We start from the raw sequence: 20,248 nt of genomic DNA, 5'->3' as shown, positions 1-20,248 counted from the left end.
ACTAATGCCAGTCTCAGCCGCTCCCCCGCCTCCTGAATCGCTCCGGTCCCCGCCCACGTCCCTTCCCTCGCCGCTGATTGGAGGGAAGGGACGCGGGCGGGGACCGGAGCGATTCAGGAGGCAGGGGAGCAGCTGAGACTGACATTAGTGAGATAAACACAGCCGCATAGCGCGGCTGTGTTTTATGGGGTCTGACAGCGTGCAGGGGGGGCTTTGGAGGGAACTAGCAACAGAGGCTGGGCTCTATAGACAGACCCAGCCTCTGTATAAGGATTGCGATGTAAGAACGCCGCCTCGGGTTCTCTTTAAATATTACACAGCCACACCAACCCAACATGTAGACAGCCTGTTTTGAGCTTTTGGCCCTCATCAGTACATGGCAAGCATTGCTTATTAGTAGGAGGTATTTTTGGTCTCTTTTATCCTCCTATACATTTCGAGTGGTTTGGGTCACCCTGAGCTGCTCGGTTACTCTGTTGTACTGGTCCAAGCCCTGTCTCATACAGCCATATCAATCCTTGCCATGTACCTGGAGAAAACCCCCACAGACACAGGGAGAACATACACACCCCGTACAGATAGTGCTCTGTCTGGGATACAGAACGGGGACCCAGCGCTGCAAGGCGAGAGCGCTAAGCACTAGGCCACCGCATACAAGCCACAACTCACTGGATCCTGCGGGCAAAACGGGGCAGTCTGGGCTTGTGGAGTTTTGGCCACTCCTCACCTCTCTGGCAACTCTGCTGGGCTCTGGCGTCAAGCGTCCGGCTCCCCAGAGTCACCACCAACCAATAACGCAATGCCGTCATAGCGTAAAAGTGCTTGTTGCATTTATTACAAAAGGTTTAAAGTCATACAAGTTCCAGCTGCAAGAGCCATTACGCCACAGCCCGGGGCCTGCAGCTTCTGCAAATAACTTTACTTTTGTTCTGTTGGATGTGCTTATTGAATCAAACCTATGACTGATTAAAGCGGGCGTGAGCTCAGAACTTCCGCTCTACTCGAAAAGATAAGCAACAGCATAACCTTTACAGAAAAACATTTCTTTTTTACAGCTGATACAAATCCTGCAATAAATCTGCAGTGTGTCTACTTCCTACTTTCCTAGAAGCAAACATAGGGTTAACATCCTGTGTTTACTAATTAGCTGATCTGATGTAGCAGAAGAGATTCCTGAGCTTACACAGCTGAGGGATCAAATTACACAGATGAGGGGGATTAGACAGGCTAACCTCTCTAAATACATACAGGGTGAATTTCTCTATATTTTCCTTCTGTCCTGTGCAAGAGGTCAGGTCCACTTTAAGGCCTCGTTCCAATTGCGGTTTGTTATTTTTTACGCAATTTTTATTCCCAATTCCCGGCGCTTGGGTGGGTGATTAGTTTGTGTGAAAATAGCTTTTGTAAGCGCTTTTCCCCGAGCGTCTTTTTAATTCACTGCCTGACGCAAGTCAGGAAGTGAACTCTTTGATTCGGAAAAGAATAAATACAATTATTATTATTATTTAGTATTTATATAGCGCCGACAACTTCCGCAGCGCTGTACAGAGTATATATAGTCCTGTCACTATCTGTCCCTCAAAGGAGCTCACAATCTAGTCTCTACCACAGTCCTATGTCTATGTATGTATCCTGTAGTGCATGTATATTTTTTAGTCTAGGGCCAATTTAGGGGTGAGCCAATTAACTTATCTGTATGTTTTTTGGGTACTTATCCGTTAGCCGGCAGGTGGCGCTAATTACTATTCCCCCTCCAGGCCGACATGGATAGTAGGGAAAGATGTAACTCTGGTAGAGTTTTGTCGCCACCTAGAGGATGTGCCCGGCTAACGGATAAGTACCGTTTTTTCGGGATGTGGGAGGAAACCGGAGTGCCCGGAGGAAACCCACACAGACACGGGGAGAACATACAAACTCCTTGCAGATATTGATCTGGCTGGAATTCGAACCGGGCACCCAGCGCTGCAAGGCAAGAGCGCTAACCACTACGCCCCCGTGCTGCCTAATGCATTTATCCTTAAAAATGCAATCGCTGCACAAAGCAATTATGTGAGTGTTTTGCGGTTTTCCTATACCTTCCATTGAGGCGGAATCGCCCCTACAATGGTACAGGCAGTGCTTTGCTGAGCTGATCGGAAACGAACCGCTCAGATGTGAACTCTCTCATAGAGAATCATTGCACAAGCGGTTTCAGGGCGATTTTGAAAATCGCCAGTGCTTAAAAAAAAAAAACACAAAACTGCTCCAGTGTGAACGAGCACTAAAAGAACAAACAAAAAAAAAAAAATCACTTAGCGTAGGACTCACATTTGTGACAGCAGAGTAGTACAAGAGAACTTTGTTTGTTTTTGATAAGGCGAAACTACCTTATAAAAGTGGAGTAACCGTGTGACATCTACGCCTTCTAGCTGATGGGAAAATCACACGTTATAGGCGCTCATAGGACGCCGCGTCCTGCCTAATTAAACTTTCACCAGCACGACGTCCTAAAATAACCAACCTGTAATTTGGGCAGCAGGGAAGGCAACCAAACTGCTTGGAGGTCAGTTAAAAATGTGTGAGAAAATTGCTGCCTCGAGGCAGAGAACGCAGTGTCATGGTCCAGCCCCCGCTCCTTCCTGCCACCCCCCCCGTGTGAGCGGGACGCACTGTACGCAGGCATGCCAGATTTCTGCTCGCAGCACAGAGGGGTAGAACATGCATTCAAATCAGCTTTTTGGAGAATATTGGCCACCCACGTGGCATCTGTACGATGGAGGAACAGAAGCGGCGTGTGTGCTGAGCGGCGAGAATAGAAGGTGTGAACAGGAATTGGACATGATGTCGGCTTTGTAATAATGGAAGCTCAAGTGCTTTAAAGAGGAACTTGAGCGAAAAGGGGGGAAAAAAATCAATACGTTGCACAGTGAGAAGTTAAGAATAAAAAAGAGATCGCAAAATGATTGATATTCGCCATGTCATTTTTACATGTTGTTTGATACACAGTGAGCCTGCATGCAATCATCTTTACTACTGGCAGACATGGGGGAAAAAAAGAAAGACAGCACTAACTGCCATTAGCTATAAACCCACCCCCTAACAATTTTTTTACAGACATACTGTACATACAGTAGGGAAATACTAGTTGTTTGGCAGTTGGAAGCATCCATTATTTCCCACAATGCAACAAGGGTCACCAACAGGAAACGGTCAGGACCTAGGTGCTGACATCACACTGTGGGAGGAGCCTCACCACAATATCACCCATATAGACCCTCCGCAATCAGAGAAAAGGTAGAGATTTCTCGTGGGAAAGGGGGTATCAGTTACCGATTGGAATAGTTCAATCCTTGGGTAGAATTCCTCTTTAAAGGGAAGGTCCAAGCAAAATAAAAAAAAAATAAGATCTACTTACCTGGGGCTGCCTGGAGCTCCTGGAAGCTGTCCTGTGCCCTCGCCGCAGCTCTGCTCCTAGTTGGTGGCCCTGGGTGCCCACCAGTGGAGATGCCAACCTCACCAGGTCGGCATGTTCTGCGCCTGAGCGAGCACCACTTGCGACTGCACTCACATGGTCTGGAGCGTTCTGCACAGGCACAGTACTTCTATGCCTGCGTATAACGCTCCAGGCTACGTAGTCACAAGTGGCAAAGCCGTGCGCTCGCACATGCGCAGTAGATGCCGTTAGGCGTCTGCAACGGAGAGGACCCAGGGCCACCAACTGGGAGCAGAGCTGCGGCGAGGGCACGAGCAAGCCCCGGGTAAGTTGTTTATTTACCCCGGATCTTCCCTTTAAGGGTGACGCTAGCATCCAGATTCTGTAACCAAGTACAATAGACTTAGCAGAAATCTTGCTGATTATTATCCTTGTTATAAATACCAAATAATAATATAATTACTGTACTAAATAATAATAAGAAGTTATCACATGGTGGTAAATGGTGGAGAGAAATCTCATCCCAGGATTACCTCATTTTTTTGTAAGTCCACCAGCAGTAGCATAGCTGAGGAGCTCTGTGCCCCGATGCAAGTTTTACATCAGACCCCCCCCCCCCCCCCCCCCCAAGTGCTCTATACAGTACATAACAAGTGAGATGGAGCACCAACACCTGCCATGGACAGCTGCAGTGTTAGAGAGGTATATACAGGGGAGGGGACAGCTGCAGTGTCAGAGAGGTGTAAGCAGGGGAGGGGACAGCTGCAGTGTCAGAGGTGTAAGCAGGGGAGCGGACAGCTGCACTGTGAGAGAGGTGTAAGCAGGGGAGGGACAGCTGCAGTGTCAGAGAGGTGTAAGCAGGGGAGGGGACAGCTGCAGTGTCAGAGATGTAAGCAGGGGAGGGGACAGCTGCACTGTGAGAGAGGTGTAAGCAGGGGAGGGGACAGCTGCAGTGTCAGAGGTGTAAGCAGGGGAGGGACAGCTGCAGTGTCAGAGGTGTAAGCAGGGGAGGGGACAGCTGCAATGTCAGAGAGGTGTAAGCAGGAGAGGAGATAGCTGCAGTGCCAGAGAGGTGTAAAGAGGGGAGGAGAGAGCTGCAGTGTAAGAGAGGTGTAAGCAGGGGAGGGGACAGCTGCAGTTTCGGAAAGGTGGAAGTAGGGGAGGGGTATGGCTGCAGTGTCAGAGAAGTGTAAAAAGGGGAGGAGACAGCTGTAGAGGTGTAAGCAGCGGAGGGGACAACCGCAGGGCCAGATAGGTGTAAGCAGGGGAGGGACAGCTGCAGTGTCAGAGGTGTAAGCAGGGGAGGGGACGGCTGCAGTGTCAGAGAGGTGTAAGCAGGGGAGGAGACAGCTGCAGTGTCAGAGAGGTGTAAGCAGGGGAGGGGACGGCTGCAGTGTCAGAGAGGTGTAAGCAAGGGAGGGGACAGCTGCAGTGTCCGATGTGTACGCAGGGGAGGGGACAGCCGCAGGTCCGCTCTAAACAATGCACATTGCCTGGCTGTCCTGCTGATCTATTTGGCTGCAGTAGTGTCTGAATCAAACACCTGGAACAAACATGCAGCTAGTCCAGCCACACTTCAAGGGAACCTTAACTGAGAGGGATATCGACGTTTCCTTATAAACAATACCAGTTGCCTGGCAGTCCTGCTTATCTCTTTGGGGCAGTAGTGGCTGAATCACACACCTGAAACAAGCATGCAGCTAATCCAGTCAGTCAGAGCACCTGATCTGCATGCTTGTTGAGGGGCTGTGACTGAAAGCATTAGAGACACAGGATCAGCAGGAGAGTCAGGCAACTGGTATTATTTTAAAAGGAAAAATCCACATCCTTCTCAGTTTAGGTTCCCTTTCAGTCAGAGCACCTGATCTATGGCTACAAGTATCAGAGACAGAGGATCAGCAAAACAGCCAGGCAATGTGCATTGTTTAAAAAGAAATAAATATGGCAGCCTCCATATCCCTTTCACTTCAGGTGTCCTTTAACACAGGATCCATCAACATGTTCATTTGTTCGTTGCAGAAACCGATACGATTGGCCCTCTGGTTTGAATCCAGCTAAGAATCTCATAAACTTATCTGAGAGGGTGAACTGGGATGTGAAGATCTATTGTAGAGATGAGAATCTAAACGAGGGGAAGGGCTGAGAGGGGGAGGTTGCCGTAGTGCGATATAATGAGAACACGCGCCGAGACCTAATTACATCGTAAATGCTGACTGCATGCCAACTTACAAATATAGAACAGTGACCGTAATGATCTCTGCTCCCCTGCGCCACTTGTCACATGACCGCAGAACACTAGTAACTATTTGTTCAGCGGCATAAACATGAAGCCCCTCCCATCCCTCCAACTCATAGGTGAGGGGTGTGGTGCTACTACAACAAAGGGTATTGGAAATCTTGTAAAAAGATAAATCAAAAGATACAGTGTGTATAACAAAAAATGTTTCCTTAACGTGTACCTGAGGCTCAAGTTAACAGAGCAGCTTCTGGATCCTCTGGTCCACCATTGCCGAGCGTGGACCCCCAAAGTAATCTGACAAGCTCTCGGATTTCAATCTCCTCCTCAAGCACGAGCGCAGCCATACTGCTCCTGCATGAGCACAGACGCGCCTGCGCAGAAAGCTGGATCCACTCGTGCGTGAGCTCCGTGCTACTGCGTGAAGACAAGGGCGGGGCAATGTGCAGGAGGGTCCCAGGGAGAAGCGGAGGGTGGCGGGGGAAGCCTCTGGAGGATCCAGACCCTCTCCTAAGGGAAGTATTCGATATTTGACCTGAGGTTCCCCTCGGGAGCTCCTGAGGCCAGTTTTATACCTGGCCCTTTTGGTGATGGTGATGCCACGCCCCCATCGCATCGCCAAAAACTACATTCATATAACCCTGCGGCAGAGTGTGCCGACACAGCATAGTGCCCCCCTCCCGTACACCATTGGCCCAGTAACATACTCTCTGCTGGACAGGAAGAACTTCACCGCCAAAATTGCCCAACGTCGCCCATTGACTTCCATGCATTCCGCTGTGTTGCCTCACGTTTAGCAGTAATGTGCTGCAGACATTGCAGCGGCTCGGTGGCCATTCGGAAACATCTGCCGTAGCTCGATGGGGTAAGTGTACTAGGCCACGTACACTTACATTGCTGTTGCGTTACCCTGCGTGCATAAAGCATAACAAGCCGCAATTAATGCGTCTAAGTGTGAAAGGGGCCTTAACCTCCTTAGCGGTAATCCCGAGTCAGGCTCGGGAGAGAAGTCCGCAGCTCAGAGCAATAATCCCATGCCCGAGTGAGTTATATGCAGGAGCTGCTGCAGATCTCTCTGTGGTATGTTTTTTTTTTCTTGTTTTTAGGGTCTAAAAGCTTGTGAAAAAATTGCACGGCTTTGAGACCCTAAATCCGGAAATAATCATAACGCCAGGGAGGTTAATTGATAAAATGTAAACAGCTGTTACTCTCCAGCTGGCCCTCGTAGAATGGATCTCAGATTTCTCTGTATATAAAGGAGTGTCTCTAAACTGGACTTCCCCCCGAAGTACCCAACACCTAAAGTACCCGCGAAACAAATCTGGGGAATAAGTCCTTCCATAAATACATATGACATTTAGACGCAGCTGAAGCCACTGTGTCCAATAAGTGAGGAATGTAAACTGGCCCAGCCAGCGGCCGCGGACCCCTCCACCCCACCCAGGTGCGGCTTTCAGGCCTTTTCTAAGAAAATGGTCATTTGCCTTGTCAAGTGTGTTTAACTCTATCTCAAGAAAAATCGCTCTAATCTGCCTTCTCCACGAGGCCACAAATCAGTCCAGAAAAAGGCAGCGGTCACCGAGAGGTGACATTTTCCGATGAATGTGACATGAACTCGCCGTGCCTCGTCCACGCAGGCCTTCACAAAACATCATTTGTCTGAATAATCTTATTTATGTGAATGTTTGCAGAGGGAGTCTACCTGTCCTTTGCTCTGTATAGCAAGCGTGCGGACTCGGCCATTTGTCATGTGGGAGAGTAATAATATGCCTGAACAACAATAGCAGGTTTGTTTGGCATCATTCATAATTAGCAGGAAGTTCAGGACAGCGCTGGCCAAGCGGAAATAAATGGTCCAAACCTTCAATCCACACTAAGCAACACACGAGGCAGTGTAATGATCAATGCACTGGGCAGTGCAATTCACCACAACGCACGTGGCAGAGCAACACACCACAATGTACGTGCAACACACCACTCACAAACTTGGTCATTGAGTGACTGTGTGTCCAGGTTACAAAAAGTGGGCGGAGCCAAAAGTAAATTTCACTGGTGAACTATAAACTGCAGCCATTCTTACACTGTTAATGGCAGGGTTCTTAAACTTTGCACAGTTGGTCACTGGGTGACTGGGATTAATATTCAGGAAAATGGGTGGAGCCTACAACAGCCAATCAAAATTCACGTATTGATTTCCAAAGGGAATATTTCATTGCTGCCATTCTTACACTCTTAATGTCCCAAGCCTCAAACCTGGCACAGTTGGTCATTGGGTGACTGGGGTTCAAATTCAGAAAGGGGGTGGAGCCACAAACAGCCAATCAGATTCGTTTCATTTCACTGGGAATATACAAATTATTGATGCCAACGACTCCAAAGCTAACTTGGTCATTGAGTAATTGTGTGTTAGGGTTAGAGAAAGGGGGCAGAGCCAACAGCAGCCAAATACATACCCGGGCAACGCCGGGCAATCAGCTAGTAGAATATATAACAATGAGGAACAATATTTAAATATACACAGTATCAGGAGCATCCTATAAAACGTACAGGATTTGTTGGCAAATATAATAAGTGAGAGTGAATATAGCACAATGAATCTACGTGTCCAGAGGAATAGAATACAAAAATGAGGCAGGATCTGGATGACAACAAGCCTCTGGGATACGCAAGGCACAGGAGAGCATGCAGGGTGTGTGCGTAATGTTACATTTACAGAACAGCGTACAGGATGGAGAGTGGGAGGAAGTTATATACCTTACATAGCAGTACACAAGGATGTGGTGACATGTGATATACATAAATAACCGTCACAGTATCTCAAAGACAGAGAAAGGAAAGTACAAGTGACAAATGGTGACGTATGGAGACCAGGGGCGCCCAATAAAATGATCCGATTTTACAGCAATTTGATAAAAACGGATTTCCTGTTTGTTTTCTATATAAGAGGTGGCCACACACCATACAATTTTTTAAATATCTGTTCAATTTAAGAATTGCAATCAATTTTTCTGACTGATTGTAACATTTCAAAAACATAACCAATGTACCACACAACTATGTTCAATGTTTCCCCAATTATGATAAAAATGATTGGAAACTGAGAAAATTGCTAGGGTTAGTATATTAATAAACTGGCAATCTAACACACACCATACAAGAAAGATTGAAGAAAAATATCTGGCATTCCGGATCGATAAAAATCAAAGAAAACAGAAAATCCGATCGGATTTTTCAGTCGAATGAAAAAAAGCTTTCGATTTTTTCCGGGAGATCCGATCGTTTTTATCGAATTGGCGTAAAATCGGATCATTTTGTTGCATCGTGTGTGGCCACCTTTAGTCGGTCGGGAATGGTGGATTTTTCTGATCAATTTTTAAATTGAATGGTGTGTGGTATATTGTCAATTTCTTAATGTATAGACCCAAGCAATCTTTTCAGAGTTTTCAATCCTTTTTTTTTAATAATTGGGGGAAAAATTGAACACACGTGTGTGGCACATGGACAAGTTTTTTAAAATGTTACAATCAATTGGAAAAATTGATTGTAATTCTTGAATTGAAAAGAAATAAAGTGGATCTGAACTCAGAACTCCTCTCTACTGTAAAAGATACACAACAGTATAATACCCTTTAGGCTGCTTTCACAGTGGGACGTTACAGGCGCACGTTAGTGCAGCCAGTAACGCAGCCCAACTCACAGTAATGAAAAATCAATGGGCTGTTCACAGTGCCCACGTTGCGTTACAGTGTAACGCTAGACGTCAGGTTAAAGTGCTGCATGCTGTGCGTTATAAGCGGTTGAGCCGCGTTAGACTGTTTGCACATGCTCAGTAATGTTGGAGGAGGAGGTCTCCCCTCCTTCTCCTCGGCCAGCCACATGGCTAATTAATATTCACTGCACTCAGTGACGTGCAGTATTTACTTCCTGGAGCGGCCGCTCTGTGCGGCGATTGGCTGGCGGGACCACGTGATGCGGATCACGTGGTCTCTGCAGTCTATAGCACAAAAAAGGCGCACCAAGAGCTGCTTAAGGCAGCTCTAGGTAGCGTCCACCAGGCGTTGTGTTAGGGGCACGTTATGCGACCTATAACGTCCCCTAAAACGCAACGTCCTGGTGTGAAAGAAGCCTAAAACGAAAAAATATTTGTTTCTTACAGCGGATACAAATCCTAAAAGAAATCTGCACAGTTTCTACTTCCTGATTCATGGAAGCAGACATATTGTTTACAGCCTGTGCTTTCAAAAGAGCTTATCTGTTTATCTGCCATAGGCACCCATGTGACACGGGGGGAGGTCAAATTACAACTTGTGATTAGACACAAATGAGGGGAAATTACACAGGATAAACTCTCTAAATACATACAGGGTGCATTTCTGTTTTGTTTTCCTTGTGTCCTGTGCAAGAGTTCAGCTCCACTGTAAAAAATTGTATGGTGTGTGACCACCTTGATATGAAAGAGTTTAGTGCGCTATGCCGTCCTCAAGCTTTGCACAGCGGTGTTGAGTCATTCATTTACAATCGTTATGTGCTACTGCCAATTATAATTTTCTCGAAAACAAGGCGTGATATTGTGATTGTTCAAGCTCTATTCTATTTGGCTTACTGAGGAGGATTCTGGGACATGCATCTAATTGACTAGTGCCTTCTGGTTATTGACATTCTGTTGGACCTCCGCTGTGCATGCGTTTTATTTGAAGCATCTGTAGGTAGGTAGGAAGATCATTTTGACTTGGGACCTTTCAAAGCAGCTGAGAAGTCGTAAAAGTGTGGGCACCTCTGATCAAAAACAACGGATATAATAAAAATCTTCTCATAGGACGGAGGTCATCTGAGCAGTAACCAATCGCAACGCGGGCGGGGAGAATAAGCATGGCCCCATTTGGGCTGACAGGACCTTCAGGAATGTCGTACTTCACGGCGTTGTAGGTTTAAAGCTCAAGCAGCCTGCCAAGGCTGAGTAACAATGCCAATGTGTTTAGGAGGCATCAAAATGTATAAAAAAACTATTAAAAATCATAAAAACAAACAAAATAAAGTGGTGGACTTCTCTCCAAAAAACTATATCAGTTATATATTCATTTAGCAGATTTTTTAGCTCAAACACACGTTTCGTGGATACAACTTCCAACTTCTTCAGGACAAATAAGCGCCATGTAGTGTTCAGCAAGTTAGCCGAGCACGCTGAACACTACTTGACTCACCTGAAGAAGTGGAATACTGGTGCCTAGGAAACTAGTTGTCTGTGAGTTAATAAACTATTAGTTATAAATTATGAGGGGGTTTTGTTCAGTGCGATTGTCACTTTTTCCTCATTTACCAATCACCACACTAGTAAATTGTGCATAGAGCTAATCCACACCAAAGAAACGTTTACAGGCCACCGCGGACATGAAGTTCAATTCATTGTGAGCCTGCCAGTCACAGAGCTATCCATCAGACCCTGAAGAAAACGCCATCAGAACTACAAACAGCCAACCGACAACCATTGTAGACAATGCGCCTGATTTATGGAATGTTTTGCAGTAAAATAAACACACCGGCTTCAATTCACAAAGACCTGTCCAGTAAAAATGTCATTTCCTGTCATTTACCTCAGGTAGTAAAAAAAAAACAAAACGTTATTGCGTATTTACGATTTTCACACCGGCGGTTGTAGTTTGGAAAATTATCAAAAAAAACTTTATGACAATTCACAAAGGCTATTACCTCATATGGTATTTCATTCAGTATTCGCTGGATTATTGCAGAGCAGGGAGAATGGATGAAAGATGCGATAGAATTCTATATTATACTGACAATTAAAGAGCAAGTCCATACAGCATGAAATTAACATAACATTTGTATCAGCTCAAAATCATTAGCATCTAATTAACCATTTTTAATCACTACAGTGTTCTCCCCAGGCTCTTTTATGCGGGTGTTCCGCCCGGCTAGTTTTGCTGAGCACCCGGCTGTCATCGGCTCACCTCCTCCTATGTTGTAAGCAGAGTTCTGCACAGACTCACCAGCCCTGTATTGTCTCATCTCGCCCCACCCGGCTACTTTTTCATGCCGCCCGGCTGGAAAGAAAATCTGGGGAGAACACTTCGCTACATAATAATATTGTGGATTTGTGTTTTAGAACACGTGAAATTAGGAAAATATGTTTTCAATGATTTTCTTACTTTCCTGAATAGTTGAATTAGCCGCTGGGAGCAACAGGAAGCTTAGAAGCGGGCGCTGGACACTTGGTGAGTATTTTAAAGGACAACTGTAAGGAGAGGGATATGGTGGCTGCCATATTAATGTCCTTTTAAACAACACCAGTTGCCTGGCAGCCCTGCTGATCTATTTGGCTGCAGTAGTGTCTGAATCACACACCAGAAACAAGCATGCAGCTAATCTTTTCAGATCTGACAATGTCAGAAACACCTGATCTGCTGCATGCTTGTTCAGGGGCTATGGCTGAAAGTATTAGAGGCAGAGGATCAGCAGGACAGCCAGGGAACTGGTATTGCTTAAAAAGGAAATAAATATGGCAGCCTCCATATCCCTGTCATTACAGTTGCCCCTTATCCTGCGAATGGGGGGATTGAGTTGTGCTTTTTCAGGCTCAAGTAACCAGCAAGCCCATGTATCCGGCATCTGGTGCTGGATATCAGGGACTTTTCTGTAATAAGTGGGGGTCTTACATATCACTACATATTATACATTGAAGAGAATCTGTATTGTTAAAATCGCACAAAAGTAAACATACCAGTGCGTTAGGGGACATCTCCTATTACCCTCTGTCACAATTTCGCCGCTCCTCACCGCATTAAAAGTGGTTAAAAACAGTTTTAAAAAGTTTGTTTATAAACAAACAAAATGGCCACCAAAACAGGAAGTATGTTGATGTACAGTATGTCCACACATAGAAAATACATCCATACACAAGCAGGCTGTATACAGCATTCCTTTTGAATCTCAAGAGATCATTTGTGTGTTTCTTTCCCCCTGCAGCTATCTTCCACTGAAGTGTCAGGCTGTTTCTTCCTGCAGAGTGCAGACAGCTCTGCCTGTATGTAATTCCTCAGTATGTGAAAGCCCAGCCAGCTCAGAGGAGGATTTATCCAGCTTGTAAAAGATAATAGAACAGAGAGAAGCTGCACTAATCTAAATATCACACAGGCAGTGTGCAGAGAGGGGCCTGGATGGGGGAGTTCATAGCAGAACCACAACACTGAAGAACTTGGCAGCCTTCCAGACACAGGCCTGACAAGTCTGACAAGAGAGAGATAAGTTGATTTATTACAGAGATGGTGATAGTAGAACGTGCTGCAGTAAGCCAGAACACATTAGAATAGCTTTTGGAACTTGTAGGATGATAAAAAACAGGATGCAATTTTTGTTACGGAGTCTCTTTAATAAGGTTACACGGCATAGGGGACTTGTATAAATTATACAGGTCTAGAGATTGTCAGCTAATAACTCCGGCTTATTATGCCATTTTTAGGGTTGGAACCCACTAGAGCAATTTTCTGAGCGTTTAGGGAGCGATTCAAAACACTAGCGACTTCCCTAAATGCTCAGCTAATGTTAATCGATAGGCCAAATTCCACTGCAGTGATTGCGATTACCAAAATTGCAAGCGCAGGACATGCAGCATTTTTGAGCGTTAACATTTAGCGTTTCTGCAATGTAAAGTATATAAACGCTGGAGTAATCGCTCATGAATCGCTATACAGAGCAATTTTGCTAGAGTTTTTAAATTACTGCACACTGTAAAAAAATGTTTTAATTTAAAGGTCCAATCAGAATTAAAACTACTAAATGCAAATCACTGGAAAAATACTTACATTTTTTAAAATCGCTACCAAAATTGCCAGGAAACCGCTCATGAAATTGCTTCCAAAACGCTCATTAAAGACGCTAGCGATTAGCGATATCGCTTTGCAGTGGGTTCCAGTTCCTGGCCTAATGCAAATTGCACAAAGCTCTGGTCCGGCCCAATCACAGCCACTTCCTGTCAGTTTTGTCTGGCACAAGTATGAGCTCCAGAAAGTTTGCATGAAACTTGCATTCAAGCCGCAGTTAACAGGAACGTACAGATTATTTCTATACAAGACTCTATACAGGGTATAGATACATTATATACAGTATAGAATACGGGACAGGGATACACATGGCGTATATGGGATGAGGGCTAACAATATACATCATATATACGGTATGTTAGCATACAGGGAAAGATCTGCTCATTGTACATCACACAGGATATGGGATGAAGGGGAACTGTATAAACTATATATACTGCATGTAATGCAGGGCATACGCTAGACTTACTGTTCCACCTTGGAATGGACATTAGTAACATAACAGTAACCCCAGTGGTGTGGTCAGACCATCACATAATACAGTTTACTATTGAACATCACCCTATCAAGCAGCTCCCTAAAGAAACAATCAAAATCCGTCCCCTGAATAAATTAACACCGGAGAGGATAACTGCCAACCTGGATTTTACAAATCTGCTCCACAGTCAAATGGACCCAAACACTCTAGTAACCCAGTACAACAACACGATATATGAAACACTGGACAGTATTGCCCCATGGCGCACCAAATCAGCAACCAAAAAGCAGATAGGTAATTGGTTTGACAAAACCATCATGGATCTAAAAAAGAAAGGGCGCAGACTTGAAAGACAGTGGCGTAAATCGGGGTCTGAGGAGCACAAATCTAGCCTAGTTTAACACCTCAGACAATACCAACAAGCAATAACCAAGAAAAAATCAGACTTTATCTCGCACAAAATATCTACAGCCAACAACAGAGCTGGTCAACTCTTCCACACAGTGGAATCACTCTGCAATCCTTCCTGCCTAAGGCCCGGTTCACATTAGCGGTCGCCGTCCGGAATCGCCGTGCCGGAGCCGGACCGCATGCAGAACGGACGGAACGGACGCACGGCATAGCAATGAAAGCCTATGCGTCCGTTCACATGCGTCCGTTTCGTCCGGACCGGATCCGGACCGGATCCGGACTCCGGCATAAGACCCAACATGCGCTATTTTTTGGTCCGGCTCCTCCGGCAGCCGTATCCGGAGCGGAGCCGGACTGCACCATCCGGCCAATACAAACCAATGACAACCGGAGAGCGCACAACACACTGGCTAAAAATCCGGATGTTCTTCTCCCCTTTTCCTATGCAGATTGTTGTGGCGATTTTGGGTGGGGACACATGGGCAAGCATTTTGGAGTGGAGCAGCAGTGACTTTAAACGTGCTGGAGATGTTGGCAGTATGTCGGAGGTGGAGGTGAGTGCTAAACAGCGGAGGGCCTGATTCCACAGGTCCACCTTCTGCTGACCTCCCAGACCCCAACATTTTTATTTTATTTCTACTATCTTTTGCCAAACGGATCCGGATCGCATCCTGATGAACACCCGATGCAACCTGACCGGATCCGGTTCGGATCCGGATCAGAACCGTACGGTTCCGATCCGGATTCGGTCCGGATCCGGTCAGGTCATCCGGTCCGTTTGGCAGAGAACCGCAAGTGTGAACCGGGCCTTAGCCCCAACCACATTCTCCAGAGAAAGGTGTGAAGAATTCTCTGCCTTCTTCACAAACAAGGTGTCTACCATCCGTGCCAGAATTACACCAACATCAATTGACCACTGGACTTTGCATATGCCTACTACCGTACCACCATGGCAAGTCTTTGACACTCTGAGTGTAGAAGATTTTGGAATTCTCATTCAAAGTCTCCGCCCCACTACCTGCGACCTGGATCCTGGCCCAACTGGATCCTTAATGCAGTGCCCAGAGCTGATCAGGCCAGCACTTCACAAAATCACTCAGTGCTCCTTGCAAAGTGGACTTTTCCCAGAAGAACTAAAGAAAGCGATCATAAAACCCCTCTTGAAGAAACCATCACTAGATCCTGATTCTGTAACCAACTACAGACCGGCGGCGAACTTACCATTCCTATCAAAAGTTATCGAGAAAGTAGTCGCCAACCAGCTGGAAGCCAGGCTTACAGATAACAACATCTTTGATACTTTTCAGTCAGGATTCAGGAAAAGGCACAGCACTGAAACGGCATTAGTCCGAGTAATGAACGATCTACTTACTGCAAGGGACAAGGGTGATTGCTCAATTTTGATTCTTCTTGACTTGTCAGCAGCATTTGATACTGTGGATCATGAAATACTAATCCAGCGACTGAAGAATTACTGTGGCCTAAGGGGTACTGTTCTTAGCTGGTTTCAGACCTTCCTATCTGGCAGGACACAGCAAGTATGTCTGGGCACACACTACTCTAATCCAGTGCCACTTCCCTATGGAGTTCCACAGGGTTCTGTACTATCACCATTACTCTTTGCAGTCTACACGCTCCCACTGGGCAAAATAATCCAGAACTATGGCCTAGGATACCATTGTTATGCAGATGACACACAACTGTATCTGTCCTTCAAGCCTGGCACCCAAGACCCATCAGCATCCATAAATGCGTGTCTAGTGGATTTACAAAATTGGATGAACACCAGCTGGCTGAGGTTGAACTCTGACAAAACAGAGGTGTTGGTGGTAGGTGGTCCACACATGATGGATAAAGTTCAAAACTCTCACCACCTCAAACTAGCAATTGGGGGAGATACTGTACAGTATAAAGACTCTGTGCGAAACCTTGGGGTGATCCTGGATGGAAATCTAAAACTCAAACAGCAGATATCAGCTGTCGTCAAGTCTTCCTTCTTCCATCTAAGAAATATAGTGAAAATCAAACACCTTATCCCAGCTGAAGACCTACCTGCCCTGGTTCATGCATTTGAATCCTCCCGCCTAGACTACTGCAACCCCCTGTTAATCGGATCTACAGAAAAGGTTCTGCGCCCCTTACAGCTAGTACAGAATGCTGCAGCCAGACTCCTAGCCAATGCCCCCCGCAGCTCACACATCACCCCAGTACTGCAATGCCCCCCGCAGCTAACACATCTCCCCAGTACTGCAATGCCCCCCGCAGCTCACACATCACCCCAGTACTGCAATGCCCCCCGCAGCTCACACATCACCCCAGTACTACAATGCCCCCCCGCAGCTCACACATCTCCCCAATACTGCAATGCCCCCGCAGCTCACACATCACCCCAGTACTGCAATGCCCCCCGCAGCTCACACATCACCACCCCAGTACTGCAATGCCCCCCCGCAGCTCACACATCACCCCAGTACTACAAACTCTTCACTGGTTACCAGTAAAATGGAGAATCAATTTTAAGATCTGCCTGCTGACATTCAAGGCTCTACACCACATGGGACCCAAATACATAGCGGATCTATTGGAACTTTATGCCCCTCCACGCACCCTCCGCTCTGCCAACAAGATGAAGCTGGTTATTCCCAGGATACACTTAACATTTGGTGCTCGGGCCTTTTCCTATGCAGCCCCTACTCTATGGAACTCACTTCCACAATCAGTATGAGAGGCTCCTTCTCTGGACAGCTTTAAAAAAAGGCTAAAAACTCACCTCTTTTCCCGAGCCTTTGAGACTGCATAATGCAGGTCACAGAGCTTTGAGTCCCCAGGGAGAAAAGCGCTATATAAATATTATTGTTATTGTTGTTAATGGGGGGAAAGGGATATGCATGGCACAGCACAAAATATGGGATGAAGGGGAACTGTATAAACTATATATACTGTATGTAATGGGGGGAAAGAGATATGCATCCCACAGAATATGGGAAGTAGGAGAAGAATGCACCAAATGTATATATTACATTATATGACAGGATAGGATATACATTGGTGGGCATTTATAAAAGGTGGGGATAACAACCTATAGTATAAGGGAGAGGACAATATATAGCGTAGCACCAGATATTCAGTATAGTATGTGGGGGAGGGATCCATATCACACAGGACAGTATATGAAGGGACAGGAGGTGTCACTAAAGACAGAATTATTATTATCATTATGGATTTATAAAGCGCCAACATATTCCATACATATTCAGTACAGTATAGGTGAAAGGTATATACACTATACATCACCCAGGGCAGTGTAAGAGAAAGGTATATACACTATCCATCACCCAGGGCAGTGTAAGAGAAAGGTATAAACACTATCCATCACACAGGGCAGGATAAGAGAAAGGTATATACACTATCCATCACCCAGGGCAGTGTAAGAGAAAGAGATATACACTATCCATCACACAGGGCAGTATAAGAGAAAGGTATATACACTATCCATCACACAGGGCAGAATATGGGACATGGGATAACACTATACACATAGTACAGATATACACTATCCATCACACAGGGCAGTATATGGGACATGGGATAACACTATACACATAGTACAGATATACACTATCCATCACCCAGGGCAGTGTAAGAGAAAGAGATATACACTATCCATCACACAGGGCAGTATAAGAGAAAGGTATATACACTATCCATCACACAGGGCAGAATATGGGACATGGGATAACACTATACACATAGTACAGATATACACTATCCATCACCCAGGGCAGTATGAGGGATATGGGATAACACTATACACATAGTACAGATATACACTATCCATCACCCAGGGCAGTATGAGGGACATGGGATAACACTATACACATAGTACAGATATACACTATCCATCACCCAGGGCAGTATGAGGGATATGGGATAACACTATACACATAGTACAGATATACACTATCCATCACCCAGGGCAGTATGAGGGACATGGGATAACACTATACACATAGTACAGATATACACTATCCATCACCCAGGGCAGTGTAAGAGAAAGAGATATACACTATCCATCACACAGGGCAGTATAAGAGAAAGGTATATACACTATCCATCACCCAGGGCAGTATAAGAGAAAGAGATATACACTATCCATCACACAGGGCAGTGTAAGAGAAAGAGATATACACTATCCATCACACAGGGCAGTATAAGAGAAAGGTATATACACTATCCATCACACAGGGCAGTATAAGAGAAAGAGATATACACTATCCATCACCCAGGGCAGTATAAGAGAAAGAGATATACACTATCCATCACACAGGGCAGTATAAGAGAAAGAGATATACACTATCCATCACCCAGGGCAGTGTAAGAGAAAGAGATATACACTATCCATCACACAGGGCAGTATAAGAGAAAGGTATATACACTATCCATCACACAGGGCAGTATAAGAGAAAGGTATATACACTATCCATCACCCAGGGCAGTATGAGGGACATGGGATAACACTATACACATAGTACAGATATACACTATCCATCACCCAGGGCAGTATGAGGGATATGGGATAACACTATACACATAGTACAGATATACACTATCCATCACCCAGGGCAGTATGAGGGACATGGGATAACACTATACACATAGTACAGATATACACTATCCATCACCCAGGGCAGTATATGGGACATGGGATAACACCATATATACAGTATAATGTATGGGAGAGGAATATGTACTACACACAGGGCAGTATAAGAGAAAGGTATATACACTATCCATCACACAGGGCAGAATATGGGACATGGGATAACACTATACACATAGTACAGATATACACTATCCATCACCCAGGGCAGTATATGGGATAACACCATATATACAGTATGGTGTAGGGGAGAGGAATATGCATAGCACAGAGGGGGGAAGGTGCAGTATTGGGGGAGGGGGGTGGTAACAGATATACATTATACATCAGGCAGGGCAGTGTGATGAGGTTGGAGGGGTGCAGTATTGTGGGGGGGGGGGTCGCTATAGATTCAGACAGGCAGCATAGAGAGGCTAGCTCCGCCCCCCGCACTCACCCTCAGCACAGTCCCGTTATACGGCGTGGCTCCGCCTCCTCCCTCCTCAGGGGGCTCCCGGGCTCGGAGGAGAAGCAGCAACAGCAGCAGCCCGGGTCACGTGCGCGCAGCTCGCTCAGGGGTCGCCGCGGGGCGGGGTTCAGAGAGGGGGGGATCCCAGCGGCGTGCAGCGCGCCCCCTCCCCTCACTCAGCGTACGGCGTCACGTGACGGCCTCGGGAGCGCGCAGTAATATTCGGCCCCTCCGGCTGGCCTGAGGTAGCGCTCGCGCGCTGGACAGGCGTCCCCAGTTACCATGGAGACGGGGGGCGGGGTGAACTCCAGGACTGTCTGAGACCACCGACCCTCCTACTATCATTATTACTGACTGACCCCGCCCCCAGACTGCCATCACCACCAATATGATCAGCAGTATAATGGCTGAGGGCCCTTTTACACTGTCAGTTATTATAGCAGAGCCCCCCTAAAGCAGCTCAGGGTGACCCAAACCACTAGGAGAGTATAGTGGAGGCATGGGTAAACTTGGCCCTCCAGCTGTTAAGGAACTACAAGTCCCACAATGCATTGCAGAAGTCTTACAGCCACAGTCATGACTCATAAAGGCAAATGCATTGTGGGACTTGTAGTTCCGTAACAACTGGAGAGCAGAGTTTGCCCATGCCTGGTATAGGGGGACTAAAAGAGACCGAAAAGCCTTCCTACTAAAAAGCAATGCTCAGGGCCGGTTCACACTCAGACCTTTGCTCGGCATCGCGTTTGACTCCGCTGGCTCGCGATTCAG

The 20,248-nt window shown here is 46.2% G+C and overlaps 1 protein-coding gene across 1 annotated transcript in view; it reads right to left on the bottom strand.

Moving 5' to 3' along the window:
• Positions 1-19,676, bottom strand: part of LOC137521970 (beta-1,4-galactosyltransferase 3-like) — a 263,991-nt gene extending 244,315 nt beyond the window's left edge. Inside the window, exon 1 of the mRNA XM_068241947.1 lies at positions 19,469-19,676. The gene's annotated coding sequence lies outside the window, so the exon portion shown is untranslated. The remainder of the gene's footprint in view (positions 1-19,468) is intronic.
• Between the last annotated feature and the right edge of the window lie 572 nt (positions 19,677-20,248).

Source organism: Hyperolius riggenbachi, chromosome 6 (genome assembly GCF_040937935.1).
Source record: "Hyperolius riggenbachi isolate aHypRig1 chromosome 6, aHypRig1.pri, whole genome shotgun sequence".
In the NCBI taxonomy this organism is placed as follows: domain Eukaryota; kingdom Metazoa; phylum Chordata; class Amphibia; order Anura; family Hyperoliidae; genus Hyperolius; species Hyperolius riggenbachi.
The sequence above is the reverse complement of the archived record's forward strand: the minus strand, read 5'-3'. Positions and strand labels throughout refer to the sequence as shown.